At 39.0% G+C, this 3,759-nt stretch overlaps 1 pseudogene; it reads left to right on the plus strand.

The window, feature by feature from the left end:
- Window positions 1-236: 236 nt before the first annotated feature.
- On the plus strand, window positions 237-2,577 carry LOC112259928 (annotated as a pseudogene).
- Window positions 2,578-3,759: the final 1,182 nt, after the last annotated feature.

The raw sequence follows: 3,759 nt of genomic DNA on the forward strand, positions 1-3,759 counted from the left end.
GACAGGAGCAGTATCATCCTGATTCCTCCTGACACCCTCATGAAATTCTACCTGTAGGACAATTCTGAAACTCTGAACTGTACAAGATACACGTAAAGACCACAGTCATGCCTGAGTGAGGCGTAAACAAATATTATGCAGTCCAATTCGACCAATCACCTGTAACTTCATTGTTGAAGTTTTGTCTACATGGGTGGACTCTTTCCACTCAAGACCCAAGTTGTGAAGAGCTGACAACTTTAAAGATGATCGCACTGTGTCTGATATTTCCACTTCTCGTAGAGATGGGTAAGTCAATATTTTACATTTCTCTGCTTATGTGATGTCCAAACTTGATTTGGAGACACAAGGTATCCAATTATTGTTCTACAGACATTTTGACAATCCAAAGTTGTAATTGATATACGTAACAGCTAATATATAATAATGTTCTCTAGTTCATGGACTAGCTCGGACTGAGTCCTCATCCATCAGTCAGAAGAATGGTCTCATGTCAGCCAACGTTGGAGATACAGTGGTTTTGCTCTGCTTCAACAAAGGCGACGTGGGAATAATGTTCTCCTGGTACAAGCAAAGTTTTGGAAATATTCCTCAGCTCATCTCGACCATCTATAAGTATGACAGGAATGCAACATTTTACCATGAGTTTAAGGATAACCCCTCGCTTCTCAGTAGAAGGTGGCCAAGGAAAAAATCACCTAATGATAGCAGATGTGGAACTCTCTGATACAGGCACATACTATTGTGGAAGTGCTTTTGGAAACAATGTGGAGTTTGGACAAGGAGTCATTCTCATCACAAAAGGTAAAGAGAAAGTTATTATTATGATGATTTGTTTTGTAAATCTGAATTTACTTGTATACAGTGTAAATATGATGCATTCACTGAATAAGATGCGATCCTCATTGAATCAATTTTGATTCATAACACTTGCCATAGGGATACGCTAGAGAGATTAAATGTGTTTATTGACCTTCTTGTCAGGTTCCGAGTCCAGAAATATGCCTGTTATACATCAGTCTGTGTCTGAGTCAGTCCAGCCAGGAGATTCTGTGACTCTGAACTGTACAATACACACTGAGACCTGTGCAGGAGAACACAGTGTCTATTGGTTCAGACATGGCTCAGGAGAATCCCCTCCAGGAATCATTTACACCCATGGAGACAGGAGTGATCAGTGTGAGAAGAGCCCTGAGGCTGGGTCTCCTACACAGAGTTGTGTCTACAACCTCCCCAAGAGGAACCTCAGCCTTTCTGATGCTGGGACTTACTACTGTGCTGTGGCCTCATGTGGGGAGATACTGTTTGGGAACGGGACCAAGCTGGATGTTGTCCGTAAGTGTTACTTCTGATATTCTTTCATGGTGCTGTGAAGAAACTCAATGTCTGGTGGAGCAAAATGTCCTGAATCTCCTCTATCACTGTCTGAATTTCTACAGATGGTTGTAAGGAGGACCGTATTCTCTTGGTGTACTGTCTGGGTGCAGCGTTGGGTCTGTGTTTCATCATCATCATTGTCCTTGGTTGTGTTTTGTATAAGATCAGCAGGGGAGAATGTGAACAGTGCAGAGGTAAGTCTTATCAATGTGCACAATATGCTGAAACTGTTGGTACAGGGAACATGTTTTTGATCATAAAACTTGACTAATTAATTGTTTGATTATAATTATGATGTTGATGATGATGTTGTTGTTGTTGTTGATGATGATGATGTTGTTGTTATTGTTGTTGTTGATGATGATGATATTGTTATTGATGATGATGATGATGATGATGATGTTGTTGTTGTTGTTGTTGATGATGATGATGATGTTGTTGTTGTTATTGTTGTTGTTGATGATGATGATATTGTTATTGATGATGATGATCATGATGATGTTGTTGTTGTTTTTGTTGATGATGATGTTGTTGTTGTTATTGTTGTTGTTGATGATGATGATATTGTTATTGATGATGATGATGATGATGTTGTTGTTGTTGATGATGATGATGATGTTGTTGTTGTTGTTATTGTTGTTGTTGATGATGATGATAATGTTTGATTAAAAGGGGCGCCCCCTCAGCCAAGTACTCCGGAGGTCCCCAGTCATAACCAGGTACACAGACCTTGCATTTGTTGAGCTGTCGCTGAATACATTTTTTTTTCCATTCAATCAAAATATGAAAATTTACACTTTCAATTTTTGCTTCGCCATTAATGTTTTAGTCGAATACCAAATATGTTGATTTTATTGTTGTTATTCCTCTCAGGATCAAGATGTTGACACACTCCATTACGCAACTCTGAAAGTCATCCATAAGAAAGTGAAGGCCGGGAGACAGAGGAGCGCCATGGAGAGAGACACTGTTTACTCTGGAGTGAGACGCCAAAACATGGACTGAAATGTAGACTTTTGCTCTTTAATAACTTGCATTGATGTTATGTGTTTCCCACTGTATATAGCTTAATATATCAGGGAAGTTGTCATTTTCATTTCATTGTCTTAAAAGAAAACATGGACTGAAATGTCAGCGTTGCCTCTTTATTAACTTGAATTGCTTGTATGTGTTTCTCACTGTAGAAAACTTTATATATTAGTGAAGTGTCTGTCAATGCCTTGTATTCTGTCAAATTCCTTTTTACATTGGTAATGTTGTGCAGATTAAATAAAATACTAAACTGCTGTCATACAGAGGTATTGTGTGATTTTATCTCAGATTTTTCCCTTGCTCTTAAATTTCTACAGCGGTTTCACTGGTGGCTTTGCAGGGAAGAACAATAACACCACAACTGATTTTGGGCAACAACATCAGAGTAGATTGAGGTTTATGCTCAATGTAACATTAGCTCATCCTGATGACAAGATGTGCATATATGCATGCATGGAATCCATTCTATTGACTAACTATTTCAGTCATCTCTCCTTTGTAAGCTGTATCCTGTATCACATCTCTCTGTGGTGTTCTGAATGCCCCTAAATAGATTTTCCACTCATGTAAACTCATCTCTAACCCCCAGCAATGACTGTCAGCCCTCATCACATGCTCTCTACACACACCTCAGTGCATCAAAACCACAACACACCAATGTCACTGAGGGCCCATTTCAGACTTAGGCAATAAATCAAATCAAATCAAATCAAATCAAATTTTATTTGTCACTTACACATGGTTAGCAGATGTTAATGCGAGTGTAGCGAAATGCTTGTGCTTCTAGTTCCGACAATGCAGTAATAATCCAACAAGTAATCTAACTAACAATTCCAAAAAAAACACTACTGTCTTATACACAGTGTAAGGGGATAAAGAATATGTACATAAAGATATATGAATGAGTGATGGTACAGAACAGCTTAGGCAAGATACAGTAGATGGTATTGAGTACAGTATATACATATGAGATGAGTATGTAAACAAAGTGGCATAGTTAAAGTGGCTAGTGATACATGTATTACATAAGGATGCAGTAGATGATATAGAGTACAGTATATACGTATACATATGAGATGAGTAATGTAGGGTGTGTAAACATTATTTTAGGTAGCATTGTTTAAAGTGGCTAGTGTGATATATTTTAAAGTGGCATCATTTCAGCCAGTGGTCAAGTCTTCCCATTATTAAAGTGGCTGGAGTTGTTGTTGTCCTTGATGATCTTTATGGCCTTCCTGTAACATCGGGTGGTGTAGGTGTCCTGGAGGGCAGGTAGTTTGCCCCCGGTGATGCGTTGTGCAGACCTCACTACCCTCTGGAGAGCCTTACGGTTGTGGGCGGAGCAGTTGC

Source organism: Oncorhynchus tshawytscha, linkage group LG10 (genome assembly GCF_018296145.1).
Source record: "Oncorhynchus tshawytscha isolate Ot180627B linkage group LG10, Otsh_v2.0, whole genome shotgun sequence".
Taxonomy (NCBI): domain Eukaryota; kingdom Metazoa; phylum Chordata; class Actinopteri; order Salmoniformes; family Salmonidae; genus Oncorhynchus; species Oncorhynchus tshawytscha.